The sequence below is a fragment of the Pangasianodon hypophthalmus genome, chromosome 11 (genome assembly GCF_027358585.1).
Source record: "Pangasianodon hypophthalmus isolate fPanHyp1 chromosome 11, fPanHyp1.pri, whole genome shotgun sequence".
Classification (NCBI taxonomy): domain Eukaryota; kingdom Metazoa; phylum Chordata; class Actinopteri; order Siluriformes; family Pangasiidae; genus Pangasianodon; species Pangasianodon hypophthalmus.
Genome location: NC_069720.1, coordinates 22748035 through 22768397, shown reverse-complemented (window position 1 = coordinate 22768397; position 20363 = coordinate 22748035). Strand labels below are relative to the sequence as shown.

The following is a 20363-nucleotide window of genomic DNA, read 5'->3' as shown; positions in this document are numbered from 1 at the left end:
CTCTCATATTAAATATTAACAACTGATAAAAAAAGAAAAGTCCAGTAGAGTTAGTGGGAGAGAGAAGTTGTGTTTCTAATTAAAACCCAATGAAATAAATGCATTGCTGCTTTTCATTTTCCAATAACTAACTCAGCGTGCCCTTACAGAAAGACAATGACAGAAGGCTGGGCGGGAGAGAAATTGTGTGAGCAGACGCATTAATTCAAACTGGCAGGGCATGCCTTGTTAGAAAAGTCTGTGTAGCTTGTCTTGAATGGATAGAAGTGTGCTGAGAAACCATCTGTTTACATGAGTGCCACTCAGATGGTTATAAAAAGGAGTTTGCGAAGGGATCAGCAAGGGGCACAGTGTGACACGGACAAACAAATGTTAGGACTGGAGCACAACAATCGCGCACACACACATACACACAGACAGAAACACAGACTCAGTGATCAGAAAGCCTCTGTAGCGACTTGTGTGGAATACATGAAACTTAATGTTGCTTCATGTAGGCAGTTGTAGTAATGATGGGCATATCAACTTTCTTTATGCTTTCTGTTGATCTACATGGCAGCACTTTAATTCAGCTTTGTGACAATTGCTGTGCCAGTGATTTTGAGCTACACAGCGAATCATTCCCAGACTGTTCTCCAATCTGGGAATGGTTTGCTGTGCCCGTCTGTCAGTCTTTTGTCCACATTCCTGATTGACCTGATGTACATATCTTTCTTGAACCGGTTCTCTCTCTGATTAGAAGCAACTTTATCCATTGCTACAGTGACAAGTGTGTGTGTGTGTGTCTGTTGCCTTTATTTGCTTTGTTTGTCTCCGTGTATGACTATTATTGTATGCATACACAAACGTAAAATGTATGTATTCCGCTAATCCATAGGCATTCTACACAAACTGCAGCAGTGCCTTGTGTCAGTGAGTCACATACATGTGGACATTGATGGCTTCCACTTAAGGCGATGTAGTACCTAATTTCCCTCTACATCAGCGCCCTTCATTAATGCACTATTGATGAGGATCTGATGCCTGCTCTGTTCCTTCCTGGCATGGCAGTGATTGATTAAAAAAAGAGGGACTATGTGGCTTGTGTGTAGAGAACTAAATGAACATCCACTCCACTAAGCCTGAAGAGAATAAAGGTTCACCTTCGAAGATTCTGGAAAGTGCTATGATGTCCCACTGAGTTTGGGGACTCGCTTATTTTTGTCACTAAGTCAAAGCAGAACACTTAGAGGAGCCTGGTTGATATTGGGAAGTCAGAACAACAGTAGAGAGAACACATTGTGAATTCTGCCCTTGTATTTGCCAGTGGGTTTAGGTTTGGCAGCCCAAGAGGCCTGTCTTCAAAACGTGCTGTAGACATATTGCAGTCCTTAAAGCTTTGCTTCCTTACCACAGCTTACTATGTCAGGACATCACCTAATGGGACTAAAACCTAGCACTCATTCATTCAGGGTCTGAAGAGTAAAGCTCCACCTAAAATCCAATACTGCAGATCACAGAAAAAAGTCTATTGAAGCTTCAAGGAACTGTGACTTTGAGCTTAGAACTGCTTAACTTATTGAATATAATTCAGTCCTCTACACATATTAGAGTTGATGGATATCACTGTGGATTTTGGAACTCTAGAACTTCGGGTTTTGGCTAAACCCACTTACCCTTAAGCACACTTGGGCTTCTTACCATTTAGTGGTTAGACGGTGAAGCTCCTCTGAAGAAGCGAGAGGGAAAGGATGTCTCAGAGTGAGCACTGTGATGCTGTTTGATATTGGCACACCTCTTAAACATGACCATCTGTTTGTCCATTGAATTTACCACAAGCTAAACTGCATTCAAATGTGTTTGCTGCATTTACATAAAAACTGTGTATTAAAAGTGCATTGCAAAAGTGCATTTTGGACCAACCCTATTACACTATTTAAATCGATACTGACCGTGCCCTGAGTCTTTGCTGTAAATGCATGTAGATCGAGCATTTGATTGTAAGAGGCCTCATTATTGAGGGCATGAGAACCTCTCACATGTGCCTGCCGCCCCTGTTATAGACACTCACAGATAATGGGCGCTATGAAATTTCTAGCGAGTGGTGACGATTTCCCCCACTCCGGAGTTCCACTTAACCATGACATTTAATTTCACCTGGGGATGCGAGGTAATGGAATTGTTTATTAGATGGCGCTACAAAGATGGATTTCCAAGGGGGCAAGGGTTTAAAGATGCATCCTCTTTCTACGATTCTCCAGGTAGCCTTTAAATTGGATGCTGTTGAATGGCCTTCCTGCTTTTTATTCCCCTTTGGTTTTGCTGGCTGTGGAGCTGCATCCCAAATGCTGCATCAGATCTTGCACTCGTCCAAACTCCCCTGCTTTCCCCCCACCTTCAGCCCACCGTGCTGGCCTCAAGGTCATGCACACAAGTGAAAGGAATACAGACAAAGATGAAAGGAAAAGAGGGGCAAAACATTGCAGAGCAGAATACATAAAAGTGCCTGCATAATCAGAGTCCCAATAACCCATTCTTTGATAGGAGACAGACAGGATTTTGCCAAGTCACCATGAAGTCATCCTCAAAACATCACAGTTTACCACAACTGTGTATGCCAATGAACCCCCAGATCGGCATTTTTACCTAAACACTACACTACATGGCCAAAAGTTTGTGGACCATCATACCCAAATGTGGGCCTTCCCCAAACTGTTGGCACAAAGTTGGATGCATACAATTGTCCAGTTGTAATGCTGTAGCGTTACATTTTCCCTTCACTGGAACTAAGGGGTCCAAGGTTATTATTTAAGGAGGATATTAAAACAGGAAAGAGGCGATTAATTCTGGAATGATATAATCAATGGTCAGGTGTCTGCAAACTTTTGGGACAAATATACTGTATTTAACAAAATGCCTGACAAAATAACAGTATTTTTATTTATTTTTTGATCTGAGTCTCAGACATTAACCAGAGCGCCATACCATAGCTGAGGGCCAAGTAGGCAAAATATCTGCCCCCCTGGCTGGAGTCTTTATTATTCTAAGTAGATGCTCTCTCTCTCTCTGCTCTTTCTCTCTCTCTCTCTCTCTCTCTGCTCTTCCCTGGTCTTCCTTACTCTTCTCTGCTTTCTGTTGACTCTCTCAGCTCTCTCTGTTCTTTCAGTGTTCTGTCTCTCTCTGCTCTTGCTGCTATCCTTTCTTTCCTGCTCTTTTCTCATCTCTCCTCTTTTCAGCTCTCTCTCTGCTCTCTGACATCTATGTATGTGTGAGAAACACTAGGTGTTCAGTAACTGTGGTGTTGTCTGATACAGATTTGCTTCAGTGTTTAGAGAGGAATCTGCTAACTGATAACGTACTCTTGTACTCTTGCCTCAGAATATGTGCCATGTGCTTAGATTGCTAAAGCATTTTCTGAATTTGAATCTATAATCTTTACTTTCATGTACATGTTGCTATCTTGTAGTCTTCATCATGGTATACTTGCCTTTGCAACGTGTCTAAAGGTATGTCGTCTTTATCTTGTTGTGTAACTGAAGCCAGTAGTAGACATTACGCATGCTCTGGAGCATCACACCGAGAAGCTTTATGCTGCTCTGGCAGTGAATGTACCTTTAACGCTGCTGCTACATAATGGATCTTATAATGCTAATTAGATGAGTTAAGACTGATGAACACTTCAGTGGCTTCACCGCATTGTCACAATATCCTCCCATCAAGCAACGTGCACCTAATGGTGGAGAAAGGCACGCTCCATTATCAGCACCATCTCCTCAGACTCTTCTGAATCACTCTGTTTTTGTTTTCCCCTCCCTTTAGTCTTTTGTCTCATGGCACTGCTTTCTTGTCTAGTGGCAGTGCTAATTGTGTACAGATGTGTTATTCAGGTCGGACAACTAGGACATGATCCCTCATCCTCGCAACACTGCTCTCTTTAAAAGAACAGAGGACTGGAGACAGGGAATAGTGGGAGGCCTAGTTTTCTCTTCCAACACAGAAAATCATGATCAGCCTAGATTGTGTTTTTGGAGCTCAGCCTTTTGATTCATTGTCTAATCCTTATGGTTATACAAGGTCTTTGAAAGAAAGCTAATGTTCAAAGTGATGCACTGCTAGCTGGAATTGGGTTATTAACTGATTATATCTGACACATTTTATCATTTTGAAGTCAGTTTCATTGTTTTCCAAATAAATCCTCAACTTCCACACAGTGGGGGGAAAAATATTTATAAAACATTCAGCATCGGAGAAATCTCGCAATGTAAGTTGAAAATTAAAACGTTTAGAATTCTCCTTAAAATGAACAAAACTTTTCAATATGTGATAAAGGAGACACCTACAGTCTTCTGCTTTTTCAGCTAAAGCAGCGATCCAATTCAATCCAGTCCAATCCAATTTAACTAAATAATGTTACCGTTAATCTTATTATTATTATTATTATTATTATTGTTGTTGTTGTTGTTGTTTGTTTTTTTTTTTGGATGGTCAAATTCTGTTTTTGTTCTCTCCTAGAATTTTCGTATTTTTCTTATTAGCAATGATGACACTTCTGCAACAGCAATACTACTACTAACAATAATAATAATAATAATAATAATAATAATAATAATAATAAGATAAAATGATCTCTCACACTAAACTCTCAAACTAATTCAAATTTAAACTATGTTATTAATGCAAATCTCTGTCAGTAGATTCAAGTTTTCAAATCTCAGTGGTGCCATAGCCATCCAGGAGTATATAATAGCAGCTTAAAACACGCGCACACACACACGCGCACACACACAAATATATACACACACACATGTACACACAGTGAGGGAGGCAAGTCATGGAACGAACTTGGACAAATCTTGTTCTGTTGAAAGCTAGGTTTAATGTAACAGTCGTACAGTTTAAAAAAACAAAACAAAACCATGTGTCACACTTATTGGCACCCCTTAGTAATTTGTACAACCTCCCTTTGCCAACATAACATCACTGAGTGTTCTCTTATTATGAGTAATGTGACTGGCGAATACAGAGTAAGGAATCTGAGAGAGAATTTCTGCAGATCCTCCAGGGTTCTAGGCCCTCTCATGTGGACTCTTCAGCTCACACCATAGCTTTACAATGGGGTTTAGGACAGTGGGCTGGGGTAGCCATGTAGCCAAGCCAAAAGCTTGATCCTGTGGTTATTGGACCATTTTTGTGTAGTCTTGGACATATGTCCCACTGGAATCCAACCATAACTCAGCTGTAGCTTTTTGGCAGAGGCAGGCAGATTTTCTTTTTAAAAAAGATTCATTACAGCTCTGGTTGTTTTACGCTTCTTAATTATTGCCTTAACAGTGGATATGATTATGTTCAGAAATGTAGCTGTTTTCTATATTCCATTGTAGCTGTTTTCTATAGCCATTGCACATTATGAAGAAAAACACATTTTTGTCTCATTTCATTTGTGAATTCTCTAATCTTCCCCACACGTGTGTGTGTGTGTGTGTGTGTGTGTGTGTGTGTGTGTGTGTGTCGGTCAACCTATCCATGTTTGTGATCAGATCATAATTTTTTTGAAGTGTAGCTGTCAGGTGTAAATGTGGCCCCATCAGTGTGTGGGTGTGAGAGAGATTTTAGTGTATTGTGCAGGTTTCAGGTGTGAGGAGGTTCATCCCTTCACATTCTCTTTATTAGTCAGCCTGTCAGACACTAACGCCTAGATCAATATGTCCCACCCTGGTGGGCAGGGTTTAAAACACTTCCCACACATTCTCGACACTCTGTCACCACGCGCTGGAACGTTCCGCAAGACCAAGGCTGCCTCGGGGAGCCGTCACATCACTGACTGATGGGTAATGAAGTCTCTATGAATCCCCAGTGTACAGAGCTGCCATACTGAAGGATCAGACTACAGTCACTCAAGCGCTTTATTTTCCTCTCTGAAAGGTAAAAGATTCCACTCCTATAACTGTAGTCCAGGGGAAGGGACAGGGACCTGTGACTGAGCATCCAGCTTTACTTCTCTCACCTTGTGTGTGTCCAGCATTAGCTCTCTTACCCTGCGCTTGTTGCTCACATCCACCTCACCAAGTCACATGGCACTAAAAGAGCACCTGAATTGCTCATCACGTTAAATTACTACATTTTTTTCAGATCGCACAAAATGCAGACACAGGTAGGTGTTAATAATGCTGCCTTTTTTATTTTCGTTTGTTTGAATTTTTATTTGTTTGTTTGGTTGGTTTTTTTTTTCATGGAGACAGAGTAGCTGAAAAGGGAAGAGCAGCAGGGAAAAATCAGAGCAAGACACTGAAAAGGAAATGTAGAAGCAGGTGGCTGAGGAGTGCAGCAGAGGTGTTTGTCCAGCACAGCAGGGATTAGGACTCACTCATGGCAGTACAAATAGAACCTATTAAACTATTTGTCTCCCAGAATGAACAGTGGCCAGTAGAGTTTAACCATATTAGTTAAGTAGCTACCTCCATCTGATAGGTGACTGGACTCAAAAGATTTATAAATGATGAAGCAGTATCAACTTAACCTCACTTGAACAAGTATTTTAAGTAATGTTTTTGATATCTATTCATTTTCCACCCTCCACTCACACACTACGGACAATTCGGAAATTCCAGTTAACCTACAACACACGTCTTTGGACTGGGGGAGGAAACCGGAGTACCCAGAGGAAACCCCTGAAGCACGGGGAGAGCATGCAAACTCTGCGCACACAGGGCAGAGGTGGGATTCGAACCCCCAACCGCGGAGTTGCGAGGCAACAGTGCTAACCACTAAGCCACTGTGCCCTCTGTGCTTTCAATATATTTCTACTTATTTGTAATTTTTAGACCAATAAAAATAAATAGTCATGCACCTTAGGATCCAATTTCTCTCATTCACAGTGACATATTAAAAAAGATAATTTCCCTTATTTTCAAAAAGTAATGCTTTAGCCTAGCCACTGTGGTGACAGAAGGAGCCGTTTCATTGCTGATCAAGGAACAAAAGTGTCTAATGTGCAAACGCACATCGGCAATTATTTATCAAAGCATTTGTAAGGAACACTCTAAGCATAACAGCTTAATCGCAGCCTTCGAGAATGCCTGCTGATCTCCATATGACTGAGATAGTCTTAGAAAGCTAAAACTAAAACATTCTTACATGACCTCCCAGCAGCAGCCAAACCATGGACAGTGAAACACATCAGTCCAGCTGCTAGATCTCAGTCTCTTTCTCCTGCTTGATCTTGTTTTACCCTGGAAAGATCATGAAGTTCTGGTGGCTCTGCAGCTAAATATAGATTCTATATGTGACAAGAGGCACTTGCACTTTCTTGACCTGTGGTCCTCAGCATTAGCAACCTTTAAATGTATGCACAGGTTTTTCAGAAGCTAATACCAGAGGCTCCCTGACGTGGAATTAAGATGCATCTATCTCGTTTATCGCTGGGTGTGGGTAAAATTAGCCAGCTGAATTACCTCTAAAGCCTTAATCTACTTTGGCTCTTTTGTATAGAGCCCTGCGCTGTGCACAAACAGGCACACAATCAACTCAAACTGCTGTCCTCGCAAATGCACTTCATCCAGACAGACAGACGGATAGTCATGTGTTTTACTGTTAGAGATGCACCCTCTGCTCATTTACTCTATAATAAGGACACCTTTACACAAACCATGCACTTAAACAAACGGGGCACATATTGCCTCACACATAGCAAACATGCTTTTTCCATGTATTATGTCAGCAGAGATAATAAGAAAAAGCCATTAGCCGCTGTGTAAGCAGGAGCTAAAAGCCTGCTTGGGTTTGTGTCATTAGCAGAGAATATGTGAGCTGGAGAACGAGTGTGTTAAGAAAATGAAGCCTCCATTCAGTGCTCTTCATAAAGCTTTCTCTCATCTGCACTGTGAGAGCTGTGTCCTTTTCTTGCTTTTTTATTAATCTAATACTTTGGGTCTTATTAGGCTCCTCTTATAATGTCCTTCCCTGCCTAAAGTACCCTTGGAATAAAGCCTTATTTATTGTGACAGATGCTAATAAACAATGGTGTAATAGACTTGCGTAATATTGGCAAGCTTTATAACCGTGCCCTACATTCATGGTGCTCCTGAAGCCCCATTTACACATTGCATTAACATGGAATCTTGATTACTGGACAATCCAATCTCATGCATCGACACCGGGTATTTAGCTATGTGCATTGTGTAATCCATGTACATCTCGTTTCTGCTTTGCAGTATACAAATAAGCTAGCTCGGTAAGTAGCATGTGGAAAATCAGCCAGTTGTCAACATGGCAGGAGACATCTCACCTGAGTTGATATTATTGTACAGCTGGTACACACTTTTCCTTTGCAGAGGACGGGGTCGTCTTCTACAGCTGTCTGTTAGGAGACAATATGACAAGCTATGTTTCCAGCAAAAGGAATCGTAATAGGAGCTGTCATTCATCTTTTTTTTTTTTCCCCCGCTGCTAGTTGTTTTTATTATTGATATTTTTTAAATAATTTGTTGCCACTGTATCTTCTGGGCAGGTGCTTTCTCTCTAATGTCAGCCTGATGCAGAGACACTGTACACGTTGTGTTTTTATCAGCCTGACATCCGATCACAGTGATTCCCTGTGGAGATCCACTCACACTTCCATCACAGTGTGTCGTGTGTGTTTCAGCCCGTTCTTATTCCCAGCTCATATTAAAATATTGAAACATGGACAGGAGCCTTTAGCGTCACTGCAGACACACCGGAAGATGCCTTTAGCTTCACTTTCTACACACGCTCAGTAATGCAGTTATCATCAGTGTAAACCTGTGCGCTTCACCTCCATGATGAAAAAGGTGAACAGTTTAATTTTTAAACATAAATGTATGTTCCAGTTGATAGTAGCCTGCTACTGGCATCAATCTTCAACACAAAAGACAAAGGAGACAATCGCTACACAAAGGCAACAGTTTTATATTTGATATATAGATATAGGTAGTTGCTGCATATTTTATTTGTTGGACAAGCAAAAGAAACAAAAGGTTGAATTTAAAAGTTGAATGTACTGCAAGAAACTTTTTTTTCTCCCCCAACCCTTCTCCTGGGGACTGCATGCATTTCTACATTTCCATTTTGTTTTTTATATGAATGAAACCCGAGCCTAAACCGAAACAAGTAATTTATTAAAAAACAAACAAAAATAAATAAATAAAAGACAAAAACAAAAAACAAAAAATTCCAGTAACTGATGATAAAGTCTACAAACATCCATCCATCCATTTAGTCACCCAACCACATCAGACCTATCCATCCATCCATCCATCCATCCATTTACAGAACAGTGACTTTACAGAAGTAAAAAGTGAATTTGATTTATTACTGATCATGTGCACATCTGTTAAGACTGACTCTTCGTGAGCTAAAGAAGAAGAGTGTGGAAAGGGGGAAAACACTTCTATAAAACTCTTATGCAACTGTCTAGTATAAAGCACCATGAACATGTCCAGCCTGGACACATCCAAACTGTGCTTTTGATTTTTCAGTAAGATAGACAATTAAATCAATTTATTAAACGAAGCCCACTTTGTTATATAATGGCAAACTGAGAGGCCTCATGAATAAGATAATTCTCCTCTTCATTCATTTATCTATGTCTCTGCCTAAATTAGGCCTAACTGATGCTTCAAAAATGAACCTTTTAGATTGCCTTTTTTGTGTAATGCCTTTTTTCTTATACCACAAAGTATTCACTATTTGATTTCTGTGGCTCCTACACCAGAAGTGTAATGTGGCACGTCGTTTAAAATACATTTGCAGCCACAATATTATTTGCTAAAAATGATTTCTTCCACACTTGGGCTTTCTCCTTTTTTTGCATAGAGGGATTGATAATAGTCATGTATTCCCTCTCATCCACTTATGGATTGTAATGATGGAAAGAAGGGGAGAAAAAAAAGAGGAACAAGGCAGGAAAAGTGATAAGCTTGCTGTTCTTTTTTCCTTGTCTGCTCTCCCTCTACCAAATATGAGTTTTATGTGTGATTGCATTTGAGAACATGTATGTGTGTTGAAATCAGACTTGTTTGGGGTTGTGTGGCTGGTGGTGAGGTTTAATGTTGCTGGCTTTCTTGAGCATTTCATATGAAAGCAACAGCTAATATGATAGCTGCTGCAAGTTTAAAGCAAGGGGACATCATCTCTCTCATATTTTCAGAGGCAATACAGTTATAAATGATTCTAAGCGGGCTAAAAATTAAAGTAAAAAATATTAATTGATTGAGGACACGAACAATTTGGACATTGTGGTGTTCTATTTGACTGAGGTAAAATATATAGTGTGTATATACAAGCAGCATCTGCATGAACAGGAAACTGCATTAAAAGCTATAGGGGAAAAAAAAAAGAAAGTAATAACCTAAAATATCTTAAGAAATTACTGCAAATCAATTGCATCAGTCAAATAAAGTTAAAACAACCACATGGCAACTCTTTTCTTTATCGCATAAAGGAGAAGAAAACATAGGAACTGGGGCTTCAGATAATCATATAAAGCCTACGATTTAAAAAAAAAAAAAAAAAAAAAGCTGAAGTATATTGTGCTGGAGAAAGTGCAGGGCACGCAGCGTAGTTATATTTTGAAACAAGTGATACATCATTATACAAGTCACCTTCCTATATTGGCTTTTTAAACTCTATTAGGTTGCTAGCTAGCATGCTAACGTCCGTGCTAATGGAATAGTGATAGCGAAAGACAGGGTGGGTAAAATCACTGTGACTTTGGCAGTATGCTGCTACCCTTTACTGTGGATAAATTCAGTTTCAAATAAAATGATCTCAAAGTAGATGTTTGGACACACAGTGGTGTTCTCTGAACAAACTGAATGGCTCATACATTTCCCCATAGGCCTTAAATCATTTCTATTTATTTATTTATTTGTTTATTTATTTATTTATTTTTGCTTTAACGTAGAGAGAAAATGGAGAGTGGAAAGGTGCCTCTTTTTTTTTTTTTTTTTCTTCTTTTCGTAATTCAGAAGCATACTTATTCAAGCACTTAATTTCACTTCATGTATTTGGTTCTGAAGGTTGTATTTATATTAAAATAAACAGGTGTGAAAATTCTGGCCTAACATACTTCACTACACTGTATAATTATAGCACCTGCTGGATGGAGGGAATAGAAAAAAAAGCCAGTAGATACTGTTTATTATATTTTATTTTGTGTTAGGTTTTTTTTTTTTCTACAGGGTGTCCAAAATTTCAGGAACCAATGGGAGTAGAACTACATATACTTAATTTTGTATTTATTATTTACGACATATGCTCTACATGTTCACTCTTATGCTCTACATATTTTCTCAGTTGCTGTATCATGTTTTGTGGATTTTGCTTGATATATCCTGAACAACATATTTGCTCAACATATTCCCATTGGTTTCTAACTTTTCAGACACCCTGTTCTTTACTTCTGTTGCTATATTTTATAAATGTAACTTGTTCCCTGATATGTTAACAGGAACATATTTCACAGCACACTCTTAAAAGAATAGAAATCTGTTAGAAAAACTGAGCACTTTAGTCAGAGTACTTGTAGTCTGTTTCTGTGTGTTGATTCCCACATCCATTACATTTCCCTCTTCTCTACTGCTAGTTCCACTTATGGTTCAATCTTCTTCTTCTTCTTTTTTTTTTTTTTTTTTTTTTTACTTCTCTTACTGTAGCAGTACAGAGTGGAGCAAAGGGAACACCGTACAGTTATCATACACTGAAAATTATAACCTGAAGAATGATATTTACTGCAGAGCTCAAAATAAAGTCTTTTGCTTAAAGACTGTTGTTTTTACAGCTGTAGATGGTGTGGTGCTGCCAGTTGTCTTTGAGTAAAGGACAATCAAGTTTGTACTTAAAAGCAATATTTAAGTTCTAACTTCAATCTAAAACAAATAAGTAAAAATGATGCATTAGAGCAAATGCTGCATGGAGAGCTGAAATTGAGAGAAGTTTCTTATAGATGCTGTATAATGTGCAACCAAAATGTGCTTTGAAGCATTCTAATAATGTATTGCCTTCTGTAATGATCAGTGGCTGCTCTGACACTTTTCCTGGTTTTTCTTCATTGCTGTTGCAGCGCTTCCATGGCCTTGGACATTACATCTATTTCTTTTTTTTTTTTGTTTGTTTTTTTCATTTCATTTATTGTTTTGTTAAACAGTATATTAGGGTTGCATAATGGCCAGAATGGTAAACCAATTATTGTATGTTGAATTCATGTTTCTCACTGTTATTTAGCCAATTAGGAGCAAAACGGTTGTATAGCACTTATCGTTTTTATGAACAAAAACAGCCTGTTTTGTATATTAATTATAAATATATTTCTTTGAATCCATGCGTCTTTTACTCTAAATTAGACTCTGTTTTCATGACAGTGGGCAATGTTTGCATAAGCCAAAGTAAATGAAAAATTTCCACAGGATTTCTGATGTTTCAGAAATGCTGATTTTCTTCATAGTCATGTGTGTGTTGAATGCTGTTCACCCATAAATTATCACACACAGCTGATGTGCATTTGGTGACTCCATAAAAGGCAAAGCTGAACTGAAAATGACAGATGAAATGACAACTAAACTGGCAAAAAAGGGCTTTCTCAGAGGTAGAAGTGAAAGTTATTTTGATTCACGGATATGCCAATTAAAATATACATTATTTAGCAGCGTAACAACCTCTTAAAAAGGCCAAAATCTGGAGGCGAAATACAGACAAGGTGAATTAGATGTGAATTAAGTGAGGTGAAAAGAAAATGTTCTGACAAGAAAACAGAGAAAAATAAAAAACTGTGTTCGTGATCCGTGCCGATCAAGCACTTCCCACAGGGAAACACCCCCTTTTTTTTTTCTTTTTTTTCTTTTTTCTTTTAATTAAAATCAAAGTGCCTCAGTGGCTGTCTAGCAGAATGTGCCAATATGCCCGCCCTGACGCCGTTTTGGAAAAGCTGGAAGGTGTGGGAGATAGGAATAGGAAGAACAGTGATGGCACACTAGGGACTATACGGCACATTGCAGCTTGAGACATACCAGATCAGTCACTTATCGGTCACTTAGTGCTCGCTCCAATGAAGTTTTGCACAACATTAAAAGAAGATGCTGCGGAAAATGGAACCGACTCGCACCACCTGAGCCATTGCAGTGGAATTCTTAATTGAATGATTTGTATTATGTGTCTTCATTAATAGATTTATTTTTTCATATTTAATATTTCTTTAGTTAATGCCTTTAATATAAAATGAAATTAGCTTTATTAATTTTTAATATCACTTTTAATTCACTGTGTAAATGCTTTGCAAATAATTCTGTTCCAGCTTAATAAATGAGGCCCAGTATTTTAGAATACTAAATCTTGTATGTTTTATAAACAAATTTTAAAAATGGCAAATGCCTCACTCCCGTAAAGATATTGCCATTATGATTGGGTTCAATCAATCAGTGGTCTGCACTGTTTCTAGGTCCACCCGGTTGTTCCTGTTTGATATTCTTTGTACACTGACGAAAAGTAAAAGTGAAATTAGCACAGATACTACAGTCTGAAGCACTTGGCATTACTGTGTTTATTTTATTTTATTTTATTTTATTTAATTTTATTTTTTTTTATTTTACTCGACCATGTTGTCTCCAACATGGTGCGGGTTTATCAAAGGTAAAGATGTTCTTAGGCATGGCAATAAAAAACCCATTTGACTTGATGATGCTGAGTGGAGTGCCTAAAACTCATTGGAATAAATAATGCAATTTATTATTAATAATATTCACAATGAATAATTCTATAGCTTTGAATTTGACTCAGCCAATCAGAATTTAGAACTGAATCTATACATTTTATAAAAATGTTGTAGCTATCCTAAGTCTCACCTATCTTTTCTAATGATCCTTAGTTTTGCCTGTGTAGTCCTAGTTCCTTTTTTTGTGTAATCTGAGTATGTTTACCTGAAAATGTGTGAAAATTAGTGTGCTGCATTTCCATAATTTCTTGGATAATATCTGGATGAATGGCTGATTCAAACCCCATTCTGGATGATGACATTGATTTTCTGAGAATCTATATATGTGTGTGTGTGTGTGTGTGTGTGTGTGTGTGTGTGTGTGTGTGTGTGTGTGTGTGTATATGTTTCCGATCAGCCAAAACATTAAAACCACCTAATATTGTGTAGTTCCCCCTTGTGCCGCCAAAGCAGCTCTGACTCGTTGAGGCATGGACTCCATAAGACCTCTGAAGGTCTGCTGTGGAATCTGGCACCAAGACATTAGCAGCCGATCCTTTAAGTCCTGTAAGTAAAAGTCCTGTGATGTAAAAGAAAACACGATTCATCAGACCAGGCCACCTTCTTCCATTGCTCCCTGGTCCAGTTCTGATGCTCACGTGCCCCTTGTAGGTGCACTCGGCAGTGGACGGGGGTCAGCGTGGGCACTCTGACCGCTCTGCGGCTACACAGCCCCATACACAGCAAGCTGCGATGCACTGTGTGTTTTGACACCTTTCTATCAGAGCCAGCATGAACTTTTTTTAACTCTTCTGTGAGATCGGACCAGACAGACTAGCCTTACGCGCATCAGTGAGCCTTGGGCGCCCATGACCCTGTTTCCGGTTCACTGGTTCTCCTTCCTTGGACCACTTTTGGTAGGTGCATACTGGGAACACCTCACAACACCTGCTGTTTTGGAGATGCTCTGATCCAGTCGACTAGCCATCACAATTTGGCCCTTGTCAAAGTCACTCAAATCCTTACGCTTGTGTTGTGCATTCTGAGATGCTTTTCTGCTTATCACGGTTGTAATGAGTGCTTATTTGAGTTACTATAGACTTCCTTGTAAAGCTCAGACCAGTCTGGTCATTCTCTTCTGATCTCTCTTTGATGTTTTTTGTTTTTCGCACCATTCTGTGTAAACTCTAGAGACTGTTGTGTGTGAAAATCCCAGGAGATCAGCAGTCTCTGAAATACTCAAACTAGCCCATCTGGCACCAGCAATCCTGCTACGGGTAAAGTCAGAGATCACACATTTTCTTCATTCTGATGTTTATATGAACATTAACTGTGTGTGTGTATATAAATAAGATTGTGCATTTCCATCCTGGCTCCAATTTTTCAGTGTTTATATATTTTTCATGTGTATGTTATTTTGCAGTTATTCTCTTACATTTGCCAGCTGTAAGAGATGGCTTTATGTAGCATATGTCGGCTGAGTGTTTTATTTCCTTGTCAATATTTAAGTCGTGCTAATGTTGTGGTGTGATTAAATGTCTCTTGATCATGCTGTTGAAAGACTAGAGGCAGTCCCGCTGCTGGCCTGTTATGTAGCCCATCAGTCATTCTCTTTCAATCAATGTTTATTTCATCTTCCATTCCCTTTAGTAGTGCTCTGACAGCCTGGGTGTCTACAGATGTATCATCTAGAGAGAGTGAGACCGAAAACTATATAAAGTAGCCCTTTTTCAAAATCAGGAGTGTGCCGCTTTCTGCTCTTCTGGGTAATTGATTGACCGTTTGTTGTGTAATTACAGTGCCAGCGTTTCTTACTGGACCAAGCATGGTAGATGTTAGGGTTTACGTCTGGGAGCTGTTTTGTTCCCTTGTGTCTGAGAGGTGATGGTAATGAAACAGCATTTAGAGGAAGTTATCGATAAATCACTTTGCCCATGCCTATTTCTCCTTACTTGTTCATAACCTTGTGAGAACCAGCATGAAATTTACATCCACTGGCCTCATGTAGGAAAGTTACTTACTTACGTATTTACATATATATCTATCTTCCTGTTTTACGTTGTGATTAATGATGGGTATTAAAGTCATTTTGTACTCATGTACACAAAAAGTGAGTAAGTGACCTAACTGATATTTAAAAACCAAATATTGTGAATTTTATCTTGCTTTGTTAACAGCACAAAGAAACAAAAGCTAGGCATCTGATTGAATAAATTTCAAATATTCTGTCTATAATCTTAATGCTAAAACAGACAGGACAACATTAGCAGTAGTGCTACACTATGAATTCGTATCACATTAAACACAGAAGGCATACATTATGTGCATTTATCACAAAAACAATGTGAATTACATGTTATTTTTCTGTCCGCAGTCAGGTCATGCTGTTAAATTTTACTTTTCTTAGGAGACACAGGACTCAGTGTCATCTTCATGCAGATAGTCTTCATGCAGGAATATTTTTTTTTTTAAGAATATCATTTGAGATTAGCATGGCAGGCAGAGCAAAATGACGAGGTATTTTATGCTGTACATTTTATTTCTCAGGTAGTTGGTTATAAAATGAGTGCTTGATAAATTCACTCGTCGAGTTCATCAGCAGTCCCCATATGTTATCAGTGCTACAAATTGGAAGTAGCTGAAACAAATGCTGAAAAGTAGTCCTTGTTTAGGGAGGTTGTAAACAGCTCCACTTCTTCCTTTCTTTTACAGTGCCTTATAGATTCTCTGGTGTGTGTGTGTGTGTGCGTGTGTGTCTCCTGTGCCACTGATACAGTAGGCTGATTTGCAGGAGTGCTATGTTCTCCACATTAGCTGCTATGTGCTACACCACTGTTCCGATGCAGAGCTGCAATATCAGCCCCACCTATACTCACCTGACTGATTAACCAATGCACCCTGACCTTCTCTGGGGCCAATCAGTGCAGCTGCATAATGAACAATGAGCAAGCGAGAGAGAATGATTTGCTAGAGGTTGAGATTTAATTAGCTGATAGGCATCGCACTGTGTATCAGTGGATGTTTTACTAATTACCACCCCCATTGTTTGCTTAATTACTTACCTACTCTGAGCGATATGTGACTCACTTCTGTTTAATATTTGTTTGGCTTTAGTTTTCAGTCAGAACGCATGATGGCTCAGGTTTTGATTTTTCTGAGGAGCTCAGTGATAGCTTGATACCAATTTTAATGAAATAACAAAGGTATTGGTCTTAAAGTGATAGTCACTGTTTGTTTGCAGACTCTTGATATTATATTTGATAATGTTATATTTGATAATAACTGTTAGTTATGCTGTCCACAGATTTAACAATCACACAATATGGCCAAAAGTATGTGGATACCCATCCTAATTTTTGAGTTCAGGTGTTTCAGATGAATCAGAATGTCAGAGGAATGAATGAGAGCCAAGCAGTTTCATCCAACATCAGTGCCCAACATTCAAATGCTCTTTTGACTCAAAGGGCACAAATTCCCACAGACACACTCTCCATATTAATGCCCATGGTTTTGGAATGGATGTCCAGCAAGCTCATTTAGTTACTCTTTCACCTGAAAATCGCTCACTGCTGCTGAGGATGGCTCGCTTGTATACCCTAAAGTTCACCACGAGATTGCTGTGGATGGTACCACACTGTTACCCTAAAGACGGCTGTGGATGTGTTTTCTTGGACAACCTAAAAACTGCACTTGCACAAAACAATTTACACTCAAGTCTCAATCACTGAACAGTGGATAACTTCACTTTGATACAACAGACGTAAGGTTATAGCTAATGAAATCAGATATGACTCCGATGCTCATTCTGACATTTCTTGCAACACACTTAGCACTGCTTGACTCTATAGTCTACAGTAATAGAAGAGAAATGATTTATAATCACACTATCTGGTTTCACTCTGATGAGGATGGGTTCTCTTTTGAATCTGGTTCCTCTCAAGGTTTCTTCCTCATGTCTTGTCAGGGAGTTTTTCCTTGCCACCTTCACCTCTGGCTTGCACATTAGGGATAAATTTAAAAATTAAAATTTTATATCAGGGTTTCTGCTTTGTGACAATGTCTAGAGTTAAAAGTGCAAATAAAATTTAATTGGATATAATTATGATAGTCAGGTGTCCACATACTTTTGAACATATTGTGTAATTTGATGGTTTTGGTTTTGCTGATTTGATCATGTGTCCCTAAAACCATCTATTCATCAGCATTAGAGTCATTAGACCCGCGTACACACTCCTTATGCTCCAGCACATTAATGTTCGCTAGAAGCCAATCAATTGATTATTTGTCCACTCACCACACATTGTTAAGTATTTTTATATATGGATTTAAAAGTGTCTCCCGTCTTCTTGCATTAGACCAGTTTCCTACTGAGAACCACACGTCACATGGGGGTTTTGATACAGAATCAATATGACTGCACCGTGAATGAGTGTGTCTGTAATGTGTTTGTTGGTGTGTTGCACTGTGAATAATGAATATGTGGGGCCAATTTTGACAGCCTACCAGTAGTCATGATGAACAGATCAATACTGCATATCTTAATCTTGCCAGGTTCCCACACACACACACTGAGAACCTTTATAGACTTTCTGCTTGCTGTAGTGTGTTTCTCTTTATTTCTGCATGAAAGTAAAGATATATGGAAAAGGAAGAAGGTTGAAGAGTTTTAGAGATGGGTTAATGCATAATGCAGTGGATCAACTTTGTCTCTCACCCTGCTGTGTTCTTGTATTAAATGTTGAGCAGTTTGGATTTTCATTACATTTTCTGAATGCTTAAGAACAGTGCACAGGTTATCATTTAAAATATCTCATTTATGATTAGTTTCTCTGTAAATATTCATATTACACATCTGTCTCTTGTCTCTTAGTGCTGTATGAGCTGCTTAACAAGAAGCCCAGCTTCCTTTGAGTCTCTGTTGCATCAAAGATAAAAGACTGTGTGTGTGTGTGTGTGTGTGTGTGTGTGTGTGTGTGTGTGTGTGTGTGTGTGTGAGAGAGAGAGAGAGAGAGAAAGAGATAAATATGAGGTCCGTACCTTTTGCTTGCTATATATAGCACGAATCAGCCAATTTATTCCAGTTATACTGAGAGCATGAATTCTTAATGATGTTCTGCCATCAGGCCAACTGATTGCAATTAGATCATTAAGGCTTTTATTTTCTCATGGCCAAGCTTCCACAGGACGTCTTCACAGATTATTCACATTTCCCTAACTGCTCCTTTTGAAATAGTTAACAATCAATAATGAAATATTATAAAAGTCTTCCTTTTTCCACTTTGTCTTTCTTTTTTTGTTTTCCACTGAAGTGTGGGAGGAGTGTGAGCCTCCAGAAGCGTTGCCTGCTCCCAGTGAGTGTGTAATGAGTGTGAGTTGTGCTACTTTTGCAGTGATCTCGACCCCTTTGTGCTCTGTGAATCCTACCTTTTAATGGTATGCTCACTCATTTGCCAGTTGCTCTTGCCTGCCTCAGTGCGTTAATGTCATCTAAACAAACGTGCTGGATTTGTTGATACTTTTAGCAACAGTCGATTTCATTAGCTTTGCCCCATATTTTTTGCCCTTCACTATTTTGAGCTAAGTGTACACTAGGGATGAACATTTTGGTCATTTTGACACATCTGGTGCTCAGATTCCCAGTGAAGGGATTGATGTATGCATAACTGTGATAAACACATTCTTTCTCAGTGTGTTTTGCATCACTCCATATTCTTGAAGGCTGTTGCTAGCTACTGATACAGCTATGGCTTATGAAAAGAGGATACAGCGGCTGACTATGAATGTCTGTCAGGTGTAGTCTTTTACAACCCCAAAGCCTGATTTGGGGTCTGCTCCAATCAGAACAGGCTATTGGACAGGGCGGCATGCAACAATTCAAATAAGTCGCTCTGTTGAAACCAAAGCTTCCGAACTGGCCGTCCAGCTCCACTGTGATTGGTCAGTAACGACGTGTGAAAGGACAGGAACATGGAAACCAACAGGAGCTCTGACTCTGTGTCTGACACCCTCCTCTTAAAACACATTTATCACAGCAGTGTTGGGTTGTAGTGAATCTTTTGGTATCTATTGGTTTAGTTCCTTGATAATATAGAAAGGGAGGCGCTTTGCTGCCACACAGCTCCAGGGTCTCTGGTTCCATCCTCGAGCTCTGGTTACTGTCTGTACTGGCGTTTCTGTTCATGTTCTCATGTGTGGGTTTCCTCTGGGTTCTCCGATTTTCTCCCAAAAACATGCCTCTAAGTGGATTGGCTACTCAAAATCGCCCCTAGTTGTGAAGGAGTGTGTGAATGTTTGTGTGCACGGTTTTCTTAGATGAACCGGCATTCCATCCACGGTGTATTCCTGGTATGTTCACGGGGTAGGCTCCGGATCCACTGACCAGGAAAAAGCAGTTAATGAAAATGGATTCATGTATGAATGAATCATAGTGTAGAAACTAGCAGAAGAGTTTTGTCAAAAGTGTAGACTCGCACATTTGTATTTGTAAGTAACAACCAAAGCGGAGTTATTTTGTCATTATCATTTTTGGCATCAGAATGGTGTTTTGCCAAAGTCTAAGTGTGCACTACAAACTGCGTAAAAGGATTCCTCTATCAGCACTGATACCTGTGTTCCAGATCCTTGACTCATGCTTGAAAAAATGTTTAGACTATAATCTTTCTCAGATTAGACAACAACAAAA

The 20363-nt window shown here is 39.1% G+C and overlaps 1 protein-coding gene across 3 annotated transcripts in view; it reads left to right on the top strand.

Moving 5' to 3' along the window:
* diaph3 (diaphanous-related formin 3) overlaps positions 1-20363 on the top strand; it is a 324811-nt gene that overhangs the window by 170728 nt on the left and 133720 nt on the right. The gene's annotated exons all lie outside the window — the stretch shown is intronic.